Genomic DNA, 15,582 nt, shown 5'->3' on the forward strand with positions numbered 1-15,582 from the left:
CGGAAGGCTTTCTACATGGCCCACCTCCTAAGTAAGGGTTATTTCATCCAGGAACAAGGAGGTGATAACATCCCTGTACTCCTCCCTTATCAGACCAATTATAGAGTACAATGCCCCCTTCGGCATGTACCTTGCCAAGCACATGCAATAGCTGGAGAAACTTCAGAGGTTCCTGACCAGGAAAATCCAGGGTCTCAAACACCTATCTTACAAAGATTACTCAGTCTCGAACAGACTGCTCAGAGGTGACCTGAGTCTGGCATACAACGCCGTCAGACTCAGCCTTGATGGAGTTGCTGCATATCCATAAGTCAAACTCCACTCATGCAACCCGCACTCAAGGCCTCAGCCTGGTCTATGATATTAATAGAACTTGCTGTCGGGATAGATTTGTGTCCCAAAGACTCCCTCTCCATGTCAAGCACAGTACTTCACTGGCCCTCTTTAAGAGGAACCTGGACGACTGGATGGGAAACAGAAAATACACCCCTGGGATCCCACCTGTATCCCTGCTGGACAGGGGAAACAGCTGCTGACTTTGTGGGAACATAGATGAAATTCTTGGCTAGGCTTATAAGGGCCTCCGGGCCAACAGCCTAGTATCATCCTATGAACAGCACAGACAAAGGATCTACTATAATAACCTTGTCAGTTAAAGTGTATTGAATACATTAAACTGAGGGCACTGCCATTTACTAACTTGTATAAATCCAGCTCTCTGCAATACAGAGGACACTACAGCAAATGAATAACAGTAAATTAACTGCAATGTGCTTTGAAGACTTGTTATGGAGAAAATATTTAGACTGCATTCCTCATGTACTCTGTTAGACAGGCTGTGCAGAAACTATTTATATCACATTTAGCAAGAACTTTTAAGTGTATCTACTAAAGATGTATATGGGTAAGCATCTTGCAGTTCCTGTAATCACTTCTCAAAATTATTGTTAAGCATTTAAGATATACAAGTCTGTGTGTATAAAATTAACAATTGTTAAACTTATTTATTTTAAAACCTGTATTTAGATCCAGGAAGGTCACCACAGCCTAGCAGAAACTTTAAGAACCTAATGACCACCAGGGTCTTTGCAGGCCTTGCTGTGTACTCAACTTAGCGTTGTCCATGAGCTCCTTGGATGGCTACATAGAGGGTATGTTAGTAAAAGGAAGTATTTAAGGGTTATATGTATGCGGGGCTATGCTAGTTGAGGATTAATCTATTACTGTTTATCTCTGTCTATCAAAGACATGGGGAAAGACTGGGGTGAATTTGCAATTTCCTATCCAATGATCATGGTTTCTTTTGAATAGGCTCAGGGATAACCTCTGCTTCATGCAGATAGGGAGCTTATTCTACAGTGTGGGGATCCACTGAGACACATACTGGTCTCCACAACATGTTTTATTTATGTGGCAGGCAAAGTTCAGGTCCTTGGATCTAATGTTTGTGGTGCTGTTTGTTTTACGGATGTGCAAGAGCTCCATCAGAGCTGGATCTGAGGATGCCTTAAATGACAGGCACAGATCACCACTCAGGAACCTGTAGGAGATGGAATACAGAGATAGGGCCTTAAGGTGATCAGTGTAGTACAGGGTATTCACACCTTGGATTCACCTGGTGAGGAACCTTTGAGGGAGTTCCAATTGTTGCAAGTGCCTGCTTAAGCACATGCCAAAGGTGGCACTGTACTCAATAATGGGTCTGATAAGGAATGTGTAGAGTATACTATTACTGCCTTGGACCTGGATACTATACCCTTGCTAATGAACCGGGCGAAACAGAATGATTTTCTTACTATCTTGGATACATGTTGGTCGGATGCCAGATTACTGTCTACATATGTTCCCGATCCCTAGCTATCAGGTCAAAACTCTAAGGGGTGTTTTATCAGGTCTATATTAGGTTGCCAAACTGGCATTCCGGCGAACACCTAATCATCGACCGGTAGTCAGCGAAACTCACTTAAGCAATTCACTGAATTCACTAAGAGCAATGAAATAGTTGCCCGAAGCACCACAGACCACTACAGAACTTTGCCCTTTTCTCCACTGTAGTGCAATCTCAGAGTTGGTATATATTGTGCTTTGGGCAAGTATTAAGTTGCCCTTAGTAAAGTCAGCGAATTGCTGATGCAATTTTTGCTGATTACGGGTCGATGATTAGTTGTTCGCCGGAATGCCATTTCGGTGAACTAATATAGACCTGTTTTATCAATGAAGTAATTAGCTTGGGTGGATGATCTCCCAGAGGGCGCTATACTGCTTTCCCTTGCACTGAGTTTTAATCCGTGGCTTTGGCACCAGTCATTTGTTTGTGTTAGACTCTCCTGTAGGATGTTATAGTGTCATGGGAGGAATATATAACTACTCCCAATTTACAGTCACTTATGAAATTAGTGAGCCAGAGGCCTTTGACAATAACCTTGACATCAGAAAAGTAAATGCAAAATAGGAGTAGGCCCAACACGAAGCCCTGGGGTACTTCACTGGTAACCGGTCTCCTGGTGGAGGTAGTCTCACTGATTCTGACTTCTTAAGTCCTATCTGCAAGTCGGACAGTAATCCAGTGAGTTATGTAGGGATTTAAGCCTAGTTCTGACGAGTTTGACAACACCTGAGTCAGGTATTTTATTGAATGCCTTTGCAATGTCAAGGTAGGTGGCATGCACCAGTTTCCCCTTCATCCATAGCCTTGGTGACCCTCTCGAAGAAGTCTACCAGGTTGAGTAGGCAAGACCTTTCCTTAAAGACAAACTGGGATGGGTCCAGTGTATGTAGGTTGCCAAAATCCTTGTTGATCATTTCCATGACAATTTGTTCCATGGCTTTCAATATCAGACTCATCAGACTGATGGGGTCTACAGTTCCCGGACGTGGTTGATAGTCCGCCCTTATGAAGGGGGATGACCCCTATGGCCCTCCATTCACCTGGCAAGTAACCTATTTTGAGGCTGCAGTTGAAGACTGCTTCAAGTGCTCCTGCTGTATCATGTTTTAGTCTAGTTAGAAGGCAACCAGTGACACTGTCTGGGTCCAGTGAAGCAGTGTTTTTGGCCTTAGAAAGCACCAACAGGAGCTGCTCCCTGTTGATAGTTGGGTAGATATTCTAGAAGGGATTTCACAGAGTGTAGTGGGGGTAAACTTAGCAAATCTACTGGCTGACAAATTTAGCTCTATGTCACCCTGGACAGTGAAGGTTGCGCCATTTGCCACCACTTCTGCACACTGCTGTTTCCTTTAAGGTTCCTGACACAGCTGAAGAGCATGGAAGGCTATTCTGACCTTGTAACTGGCTTTGATGGACTTTATTAGACCTCTTAGATTCTGGTTTAATTGAATCAAAGAACTCTTGTCTGTATGAGAGTTGCTCTTTCTGATCATCTTTCTGACTTTTTTCTTTTGTTATATACATTGTTATGGTAAGGATTCCACCAATGGGGTTTGTTTGTGGTGTTAGATCTTTGCTTAGTTCAGCCTCAATGCACCCATTTGCATGTTTCTACAGGGTTTCTGTAAATAACTCTGCATAGGTAGCTGTGTGCAAGAGGTTTGGGAGAGCCATGAATTCTGACAAACTGTTGCTTAATAAGATATAGTTTGCTTTAGAGTAGTTTGATTAGTTCCTAGCTGTTATGGGTTTAGTTGGGTTTTCCAGGTTGATTTTCATTTTGAGGGAGACAGCTCTGTGGTTCAACCTCACCAACGACAATGTGGCACAAGGAGGGGGGGTGCAATGCTCTGCCATGTTGGTGAGTACTAAGTCCAATAAGTTTGATCTTCTGGTTGAAGTGAGTACTATCAGGTCCAGGGCATTTGTGCTGATAATATCCAGGAAACACTGACCATGTAAGTTAGAGGCAATGTAGGTTTCAGTCTATACAAGGGTAGTTAAAGATTCCCATAAATAGGGTATTTGGTTGGATGGTGAGCACCTCTAGTAGGTCTAGGTGAGAGTTGTGAGCCTTGTGGGTCACAGAAGGTGACTTGTAGCTGGCCAGAACATGGTAAAGAACCTGTCTATGGAGACTTGGACATGGATGAACCCCAAAGCATCATCTTGTTTAACCCAAGTGAAATTTTGTTCATTTGTAAAAATAGCTAGTGTCCCCCAAACTTCCAAGAAGGGAGTATTATGTACTCATGTACAGTCCTTGCTAAGACTCTATAATATATAGTGATCTTACTTTGTAAGAAAAAAAGTGAAGAGATAGTACTATATTCGTTAAAAACACTAAAAACTGGAGGTTTCAGCTACAACTTTAAGCATATGCTCTCTGTGAATGACCCTGTGGTGTCTTGCTTTCTGAACTCATGCTAACTAAAGATCTGGATTCTCTTCATACCTGATCAAACCTAATTAATCTGGAAAGAAAAACTTGACATTTGGGTGGAGTTGTCACCATCCAACCAAATACCATATTTATGGGAATCTTTAACTACCCTTGTATAGACTGTGAAACCTACATTGCCTCTAACTTACATGGACAGTGTTTCCTGGATATTATCAGCACAAATGCCCTGGACCTGATAGTACTCGCTTCAACCAGAGGATCAAACTTATCGGACCTAGTACTCACCAACATGGCAGAGCATTGTACCCCCCCCCCCTTGTGCCACATTGTCATTGGTGAGGTTGAACCACAGAGCTGTCTCCCTCAAAATAAAAATCAACCTGGAAAACCCAACTAAACCGTTAACAGTTAGGAACTAATCAAACTACTCTAAAGCAAACTATATACTCAGTGTGCCACTCAACCACAGCCAATAAGGCAAAACAGCGTACCCAACACACTAGTCATAGGTGACTCTATAGTCAGGCACACTGATGTCCCACTCACCAGGCTAAACAAGGAGAAGGTTACTGTCAGCTGCCTGTCGGGTGCCAGGATCCACCACATAACCCACGCACTCAGGTCACTCCACAACAAATATAAATATGACTCTGTCATTGTTCATGTTGGTGTGAACGACCTGGAAGTACCTCCCTGGACTGCATGAAAAGAGACATGGAAGAGCTCTCCGATCTTGTAGCCCAGGCAGGTATGACCCTAGCCCTGAGTAGTATTCTGCCATCACCCAGAATGATGCCGCAGTACAAGGACAAAATGATTGACTTCAACAATTGGCTAAGCTTCTGGTACCATTCTAAAGGGATCCACTATCTGTCTGCCTGGGATGACATGGCCGACAGACCACAATGCTTTGCCAGAGATGGCCTGTACCTGTCACCCCTGGAATTCCATATACTGGCTAAGGTTCTTGCCGCCCCTATAGTGCCTTTTTTAGGCAAGGTTCAAATGACAAATTCACCACCGTAACAAGAACAAGCAAGCAAAACTGAGGGCGATGCTACTCAATGCTAGAAGTCTAAATCTCAAAATGCACTCACTCGAGGCACTCCTTAAAATGGAGAACATCGATATCTGTGCAGTGACTGAGATCTGGTTCAAGGCTCCAGAGAGCACCCCTGCAGTACCAGCCTATAACTCATACCACACTTTTCGGCCATGTAACCTGGACCAGAATACCAAAGGCGGAGGTGTGTCCATATTCATTAAGGATATCCACACCTCCAAGCTAGTTGCTCAGCATAATGCAGCCAAGGTTATTCAAGTGCAACTAACTCTGGGCAAAACTGCAATCCAAACTGTAGCTTGCTACAGATCACCCAGGATTCCCTCTCCTCTTTTCTTGATGTACTGGAAAATATTAAGGTTCAACCAAACACCCTAATAATGGGCAATTTCAACTACCCCGCCATTAACTGGGAAAACTACTCCTGTACCAACTCCTTCGCTCAACACTTTCTGGAATTCATAAACTCCAATGCCCTGGATCAACTTATCCACGCCCCCACCAGGGGCAACAATATCCTAGATCTAGTCATTACCAACATGAGTGACCGGTGTTCCACACCTGAAGTCAACGCCTCATTGGTCCGATCCGACCATAAGCTAATTACCCTAGATATCCACATCCTGCCCCCACACCCCATTAAGGAAACCATGGTAAAAAATTTCTCCAAAGCCAACTTCATGCTTCTTAAGACAGAAGTGGTGAACTTCATGACACCCATGCAGATGGACAATACAGTTACAACTACTGAATCATACACAACTGCACTTTATAAGCACTTACATGAGTGCATGGATCGTGCTATCCCAAACAGAACCAAGATGCTATCCTCCAAAAAAAGGAAGCCAATCTGGTGGTCCCCTGCCATAAACAAATTGTACAACAGAAGGAAGAAACTGTTGCAGAAGAGAGTAAAATCCCATGAGTGGAGGAGCTCCCTGGTCAGCCTCAGTAAGAAGCTGCGATCCCTGATAAAATCCTCCAAAGCTACTTACGAAAACAAAATTGCCACGGATTAAGACAACCACAAAGCATTCTATAACTATGTCAAGAATCTCAATGGCAACACTCAGATCTGCTCTGAGTTACAGCACAATGGCACTAAATATACAGACCCAACTGACATTGCCAACATCATGGCAGATAGGTTCAGTGCTAACTTTACCCCCCTCTCACCCCCTAAAGAGCCCATCTCTATACTGGAAGAATGCAAAGTTCCTATAATCATGGCTGCACAGGTAAAAATCACACTCTCCAAAGCCAAGAACACAGCATCCATGGGACCAGACAACATCCCAGGCTGCGTTCTACATGAACTACAGAACGAACTGGCACCCCACCTAAGTACCATGTTCAGTCATGGCCTCACCTCAGGCTTTGTGCCTGCTGAATGGCACACAGCGATGGTTATCATACTCCAAAAGATGGGAGCCACCACGGACCCCGGGAACTACCGCCCCATCAGCCTGACGAGCCTGGCCTGCAAGGCCATGGAACGTATCATCATGGAACTTATAAACAAAGACATTGGTAATCTCCAAACTCTGGACCCCACCCAGTTCGGGTTTGTAAAAAGCAGATCATGTCTCCTAAACCTGATAGACTTCTTTGAAGCAGTCACCAAAGCTGTAGACAAGGGTAAGGTGGTTCACACAGCCTATCTAGATCTTGCCAAGGCTTTCGACACCATCCCCCACTCTGGAATTATAGATAAACTCACTAAACTAGGTAAAAATCCCTATGTCACAAGATGGGTTGCCAACTGGCTCACTGCAGAACCCACACTGTGAAAGTAGTAGACTCCAAATCTGACTTCAGACCAGTGATAAGTGGAGTGCCACAGGGTTCAGTCCTGGGTCCTCTCCTGTTTGGTATCTACTTCTCTGAAGTACAGGCTAACACAGAAGGTCTTTGGCTAATGAAGTTTGCAGATGACTGCAAACTAGGAGCCATAATCGAAACTCCTAACGATGTGGACATCCTACAAAAGGGCCTCACTGAGACAGATGCCTGGTGTCAAAGCCATGGCCTCAGGCTCAATGCCAAAAAGTGCACTGTCATCCCCCTTGGTAAAAACTCTGTACCCATGAACTACAACATAGGCGGTAGTATACGTAACACCGAAAGTGTGATAAGAGACCTTGGGACACAGGTGGACAGTGATCTCTCCTTTGATAATGACATCGCCACAGTAGTCAGGAAATCCTTCTACGTGGCACACCTCATCACAAAAGGTTTCTCATCCAGAAAAAAAGAGGTCATTGTTCCCCTCTACTCATCACTCATTAGACCCATTATAGAGTACAACGCCCCTTTTGGTAGGTACCTCACAAGACATCTACAACAACTGGAAAAGCCGCAGAAATACCTCACAAAGAGGATTACTGGCCTCAAACAGATGCCCTAAGCAGACCGTCTCAAAAAACTCCAGCTTTACTCCATCGCATATCGCCTACTCAGAGGTGATCTCTGCCTAACATACAAAGTTATGTCAAACCCAGAGCTGTTGGACATGCTCCACTTAAAGAAATCCCAATCCCTCCGAGCTACATGCTCTAGGGACCTAAACCTTGTCACCACAATAAACAGAACATGCCGGAGGGATAGATTCCTGTCTCAGAGACTTCCCATACTCTGGAATAAACTACCTATCTATATCAAACAAAACTCATTAGCACTTTTCAAGAAAAATCTTAATGACTGGATGGGAAATAGGAAATTCAACCCGGGGATCACCTCTGTGGCTCTGCTCGACAGTGGCACAGGAAAATAATTTTCTTGGGTGGCAAAAGCCAGGGTACCTTTTTGGCTGGGCTTGTATAGGCCCCAGGGCCAATAGCCTGGTACCTACCTATGAACCTATGCACTACGATATAGTCTTTGGGAAATGTTGCCACCTCTTCCCCTCAGCTTGAGTATGGTGTAAGAATGACCACTTTATTTAAGTGTAGCGGGATCTCAAAGTAATATTTTGAAGCTACACTTTACAACTGCACTTTGGGTGGGACTGTAGTGGAAGGAGAATATTTATTATGCAAGTGAAGGAATAGGGTTGCTGGGGGATGGAGGAGGTAAAGTAAAGTGGGCCACACCTACAGTTTCAGCAGGAGTCAGTCAGTTTGGCACTCCCCACCTGAAGCAAAAAAGGAAAGAAATGTCAACCAGAGAGGTAATATAACTATACATCAAAATAAAAGTAAATATGCAAGAATATGCAATTAATAAATTACACAATTATTCAGGAACCAATTATAACTGAATATCATAGAACAGAAAGAAAGGTCATTTTGCAGAGAATTAATAGGTGGGTATGCCATAAAAATCACCAATGGGGCTGCAGGTCAACAAACGAAGTAATACATGAAATGCAATACAGCAAACAGTCTACTCCACCAAACCTAAATTATAAAGCATGTCTGTGTACAACAGTCTGTCCTACAAACCTAACTATTAAGTAGGTCTATAAATCAGTTTAACATATGGGTCACAGATGCACAGTATGATATTTGTGTGAAAATATTCAGTACCAATAAAATGTTCTGGCCAGAAGGTGCCTATGGTGGCAGCCAGAGCACCAGAACAATCAACCTAGAATGAAAAAGATAACAGGATATATAAAAATGTGCAGAATGGGGTATTAAGAAAAGTAGTGAGGCTTTAATAAATAAAGTTAAGTACACATGCAAAACTAGCACTGCCCTACAGTATTAGCACAAGATACATCTAGAAACAACCCAATCTAAGACCAGTAAAAAACTCAGTATATACAGTGCAAACAATGATCAAAAACAGTACTTCAAAAGTCTGTCGCTGAAGCAAAAAATGACAGTTCTTATTATAATATCAAAGGAGATATTAAAAATTGTCCTAATTTTGGTTCTTTGCCCCTCCATTAATTTCGTCTTTCTCCAGAATTCTTGAGCAACAAAGTTGAGAGGCATGCCCATTCTGTCAGACATGCATTGTTTGTGTCTTTCGGCTTTTCCCGGTTAGGGATCGCCACAGCGGAACTCCGGTCCGCTAATAATTGGTAGTGGATTTTGACGCACAACCTTCAACGAAGGCACGCCCCATTCATGTATGCCTCCACACAGAAGACGCTCTAGCTGAGAATCGAACGGGACAACGTCTTGCTATGAGTAAGACAGGCCTGTGATTGAGGGAGGGGTGTTAGCTTTCCTGAGAAGATAGACTTTCTAAGAGCTTCAGCTTAACAACTTCAGTGCGTATTTTTCCCTAATTAAAAAAGTATATTGAGAGTAGGTTTCTAAATGTTTATAAGTAAGGGTCACGCCACAATCCTGCCAAATACTCTTTCAACTTTTAAAATTTCTTGTTTCTTAGATATTTTTACTAAAGTAAGTTGACATTTTAACAAGAGCATAGTACGGTTTAAAGAGGAACCATGGTCCATCTTAGTCCTAAGTAGCATGCATGCAACAATCCATACCTGCTACGATTTCTTAAATGTATATTGCTCAAAAATTCCTTCTGTAAATTCCTGTATAATGTTCAGTATATTGTATCCATTTGTGCAATGCATTTATGCCATGTTTGAAACAGGGTCATCTTGGTTTGGTGTAGTATTCTGATCAACAAATGATAAAAAATAAGTTTCCTAGCAAACACAGTCCAACATGCAAGCATTGCATTTATGCACAAAACAGCAATTCCAAGACTTTGTGACTTTGATCCTGCACAAGAACAAGCATATATAACCACCAGTAAAGTCCACCTCTGCTCAGGGCTCCTTAATGTGACAGCTATTTTCTTCTATCCTGTTTAGTATTAACCAGAAAGAACAAACAAGCCAGCCAAAATGCAACTATACCACAACAGTACTTTTCCTGCTTGAAAACAAATGATTGGCAGCTGCATTCTCTTATCGTTCACTTTACAATCTTTAGATTTCTATTCTTCATGCTTCTGTACCACAAAAAGCACACCAACTAATCCAACCACTGCAAATTACTTGGATACTGCTATTTCAGTCCTACTCTTTCATAATAATAAGATACTCTCCACTCATAAACTTCCATGTAGCACTACTCTCCACTCATAAACTTCCATGTAGCACAACTCTCAACTTTTTATCTAAAATCATGGAACAATAAAGACCTCAAAACTACGTGTATTTTTAAATATTGTGAATATTTTCCCCAGATAGATCACAGATTACGAACACGAAGGGATTCTGGCTAACAAAGTTCGAAGACGACTGCAAGTTGGGAGCCATAATTAATTCCCCAAGTGATGTTGACATCCTACAGAAAGGTCTCACTGAGACCAACGACTGGTGTCAGAATCATGGCCTTAAGCTCAATGTTAAAAAATGTGTAGTCATCCCCTTTGGGAAAAACCCAGTTCTCATGAGTTACCACATCGATAGTAGTCCACTGAACACAGAAGGCGTTATAAGAGATCTGGGAACACAGGTTGACAGCAACCTCTCTTTTGACCACCACACTGCCACTGTGGTCAGAAAGTCCTTTTATGTGGCACATCTCATTACTAAGGGTTTTGCATCCAGGAAGAAAGAGATCATTGTCTCCCTCTACTCTTCCCTCATTAGGCCATTCATAGAGTACAATGCCCCATTTGGCATGTACCTCACTACACACCTGCAACAACTGGAGAGGCTGCAAAAGTACCTCACAAAGAGGATCCTAGGCCTTAAACACTTGTCCTATATGGACAGCCCCAAAAAACTCCCAACTATTCTCTGTCTCACATCGCCTACTAGAGGCGATCTCTGCTCAACTTATAAAACCATGTCTGACCCAGCTCTGTTAGAAATGCTACATCTAAAGAAATCCCAATCCCTCCGCACCACACGCTCCACAGACCTCAACCTCATTACCACAATCAACAGAATGTGCTGGAGGGACAGGTTCATAACCCAGAGACTGCCCATGTATGGAAAAGACTTCCCATACATGTCAAACAGAGCACCTCACTGGCCCTCTTTAGGAGAAATCTTGAGGAGTGGATGGGAAATAGAAAATTCACCCCGAGGATCACTCCAGTGGCTCTACTCGACAAAGGCACTGGAAACTAAGGTCAGGTGGCACAATGCCCGGATAATCCTATGGGCTAGGATTGTAAAGGCTCCAGGGCCATTAGCCTAGTACACACCTATGAACCGGCACTGGAAACTAAGGTCAGGTGGCACAATGCCCGGGTAATCCTATGGGCTAGGATTGTAAAGGCTCCAGGGCCATTAGCCTAGTACACACCTATGAACCTATTAGAAAATATATTTTAATGGAAGTATTAAAGAGCAAGAAATCTGTCACAGACTACAAATTGTATTCACTGCATTTTCTGAGGAACATGGAATCTGTAATTGCAATTACTGAATTTATTTAATGACATGATTCAAAAATCAGTTTTACAAGGGGCAGTGCAAAACAGTAAAACAAACGTGAACAATTGAGAGGTATAATAGTCCACCAAGCAAGATAAACAAACATACAAAATTACCAGAAGGGATATGGCAACACTTAAAAGACTAAGGAGGTTAAAAACATTGCACATAACTCAAAGAAAAAGTGCAAAGAAAATACAGAAACAGAACCTGAAGCTCGTAAAATGTCTGTTTTCTCAGGAAACTAATAACCCTTCCCCAGCCACAGAACTGTCGAAATACAATAAATAAATAATGCAAAAAGGACTACAGAGCTCCAATTTGTTGCTCAAGAATTCAGGAGAAAGACCAAAATAATGAAGAGAAAAAGAACCAAAACCAGTACAATATTTAAATATTGCTGTAATTCACTTAAAAAGTGAGTAGAACAAATACTGTATCAAGGTTATTTTCCGAACAAAAAGTAGTATGAAAATGTAATGTTTGACATTACCCACAATTATAATCATACCTCACAAATATCACTGATTTTGCCTCACATTTTTTCGCTGTCCCTCATACCATTTTTAATTTTTCTGGCAAATCACTGAGGATTATAGTAAATCAATAAAGCCAAACGAGTATCATAGCTTACTGTTCAGAAAATGCATGCCGTTGCAAAATTTGATTTTCTAAATATGAATTAAGGTTATATTTTAAAACTGTCCCTGATTTTAGGCCTTTGTTCTGCCAATTTCTGTTAACTCTACTCCTAATTCTTGAGCAAAGAAGGTGACACCTATACCTGCAATCCCTTCAGTGACTTATCAAAGATTTTACAAGGAACAAGACAAAATTATGTGGCAAAAATATGGTTATACTGCAAAACTACTTCAGAGGTATGAGTATGACTTCAACAGGACACAAACCCCAGTTATAACTGGACCAATATCTTGATAAGATTTTTAGTGTAAATTCCTGCGCAACACATTAAACAACCCATACCCAATGTGAATTGAAACTTGCGTAAAAGTACACTACGAATAAAGCGTAGCGATGACATCTGGGTGTTATACTTAGCAGTCGCGGTCAGATCCATCCCATTCAGCATTCTGTGGCTGTAAAAAGAGTGACTTAAGTGAATCATTCTCTCTTACCAAGATATTCACTGCTGAGGGATTTTTCACTGCGATGATAACCCGGGGTATCAAACCTCCACAAAAATTCATCCAGACCAAGGCAGAACTTCATTGAAAAATATTTTTTCTCTCTCTTTTCTATATACAGTCAATTAATTTTAATCATTTTTTTAAGGAGCAGTGCGGACTTCCAAGCAAATAATCAGCTGGAGGGGGGTGTTGAATATCAAATTCACAGGATAATTATCTTCAGAGATATTCCAAAATTTACAAGCCGAATTCTGGTGGTGGGTATGAAAAAAGGATAACAAATATTGTCAAACTCCGTTATGCTCCAAAATTTAGATTCCTTGGCTCTGTTTCCATATTACATATACGCTCAGAAAGAACAGCATTTTGTACAAATTTAAATTATTCTGAAAATGATGCATAACAAGTTCTGGGCAATTTCTTCAGTCTCACTAAATACACCAGTTTTATAAGTTAAATGACAAAACAACCTTTCTGAAGTTGGGGCTACAGGTTAGAAGAAATCCACAAACTGTACATTATCTACAAGGGCACATATTAATTTAGACTAGCTGTTCAAAGCCAGTGATAATCCTTTACATTTAATGTAGTGTAGCTAACACTCTGTACAAACAAGTACAAAGGCTGTAAAGTCTTCAACTTCCGAAATTTAAAAAGAACCACAATGTCACAATTGTCTGTGCAAGAGCTGATTTTGGAACACAAAGATGTAAACGAAGTGCAAACAGGACCATTTGGTCTCAAACTCAAGTTGCCCACCCAGAGTATTGTATTTCATTGATACTAGCGAAAGCTGACACTACAGATCTCATGTCCATCTTGTCCTCTAAGGAAAACAAACCTGCCTTCATGTCACGTATACCAAATGGCTAGCTTCTACTGGCAATATGATGCTGGATAACGGTTTGTCCAAGCTATCGCTCTTACAAAAAAATCCACAGAAAAGGTCTCATCCTTTCCAACTCGCAACATTATAGTACATTTAATCAAACCTACCACATAGTTAAAATTCCTAACCATTCACTTCACACCTTCATAATCACATAAGCGACTCTAAATATTATCCAATTTCCGGTGGCGTTAAAGCGTGCACTGTCCCTTAGCAACATCCGTATCAGAATTCGTTCCATCAATATATTTGTCAGTTCTGCTCTGGAAAAAACACTTAGAAATATTACTGTCACATGACCGGGGTACCCTCTGCTCCTACATACCATTGTAACAAAAAATAATAATATGGATATTTAATAGGGATATTAGTGTCTGTCATTCTTTAATTGTGCCATAAAAGAAAATGGCAAATCACTAGCACTGAGAACAGTGAGAAGGCAGTAAATGGATGAATAAAAATACATACTATTATGGCGAAAATGGCTTAACAACATTCAAAGCAGAAAGCTACTCAATAACCATGTATTCTGACAATAAAATAGAACAGTGGTGTTAGAATGTATTATACACGAGCGTAATTCTCAACTTGCTTACCTAAAACTCGGAACAAAGTTATTGAAGAAAGGGCCCCATATCTGGGGAAACGTTGCAATTATCATAGTAATTCACTCAAACATTACAGAACAGGACGCACAACGTGCATTTTCTTGAACAATAATAAGTTTGACTTTGAAGTGCCTATGTCTGGCATTACTGACTGAAATTCACAGCGATTTATCAGAAAATAAACAAAAATACGACGAACAGAGAAAAATATGAGGCAACATCTATGACTTTCTGAGAGGTATTTCAGAAGTGATTTCTTGCAACTTTGACTGGTATATTCTTGCTTGTCCGTGGACTGCATCTCTAAGAAACATCGCTCACCTTCATTTTATGCAAGTTGGGCATGGGTTTGCACAAATTTGGGCGGTACCAATTTGAGCGACTTCGTGCAGCGCCTATGGGTTAAAGCATAGTGTCTTTGCGAAGACATTTAACAGTTTACTTACTTAATCACTGTTAGTGATAACCTAGATTATTCCCTTCGACTGCCCACGGTGTTGCAAGACATCTCAAATCAGTCATCTAGTTTTTGTTCTGTCCCTCCTTGTACAGGTTTTGATTCTTTAGTAAGTCGCTGATCAATACCAGGTATACCTCTCAAGTGTACCTAGGGTTACCACCTGTTCCTCTTTGCGAGGGGGACAGTCCCAATTTGGCCAGTTGTGTCCTGCTGAAAAAAATGGCAAATGTCCTGAGATTTTAAGACAAAAATAGTTCCTACGTTTTCTTTAATAGTTGCATAATTCAGTTATTTTGTATTTGAAAAACATAAATGTTATAAGAAATAGTGTAAACAACTTAAATGCTAAACGAATAAGCTTTTATTGGCCATGGGTATGTTTTGTACTGCAATGTTTTGTACTTCATATTTCTACATAAAATGTCACATTTTGGGCATTTGAAAAAGTGGCAACCTTAAGTGTATCTCATTGCGAGGAACGTACCTCTTTTGGGGTCTTAAAAATATCATGTTCCACAATGAGTTTGTCACAAGTTCTTAACTGATATACTCAGTAAATAGAAATTAATTATATTCATTTAAAGTTCTTTTTTATAAGTAAAAAAACTAGTATATTTTCACCATCCTATGGCCTTCTTAGTTGAAGTCGTTAGTATGTGTAATGTGCTCCACGTTTTGCCCATTTGTTCAACATTATGAGGTCTACTGGTCCTCATTTTGGAGATAGAAGAAGGTTGAGAGCTACTGCAAGACGT

General features: G+C 41.2%; 1 protein-coding gene across 2 annotated transcripts in view; it reads right to left on the reverse strand.

Moving 5' to 3' along the window:
* Nucleotides 1-14,744, reverse strand: part of LOC122807402 (zinc finger protein 70-like) — a 319,715-nt gene extending 304,971 nt beyond the window's left edge. The window contains exon 1 of one of the 2 annotated variants that reach the window (XM_044078437.1): nt 14,356-14,744. The gene's annotated coding sequence lies outside the window, so the exon portion shown is untranslated. Of the gene's footprint in view, nt 1-13,866; nt 13,954-14,355 lie in introns of those variants that run through there. The other variant, XM_044078436.1, reaches the window with a different exon arrangement.
* Between the last annotated feature and the right edge of the window lie 838 nt (nt 14,745-15,582).

This window comes from Protopterus annectens, chromosome 1.part1 (assembly GCF_019279795.1).
Source record: "Protopterus annectens isolate FY-2018-M chromosome 1.part1, PAN1.0, whole genome shotgun sequence".
Classification (NCBI taxonomy): domain Eukaryota; kingdom Metazoa; phylum Chordata; order Ceratodontiformes; family Protopteridae; genus Protopterus; species Protopterus annectens.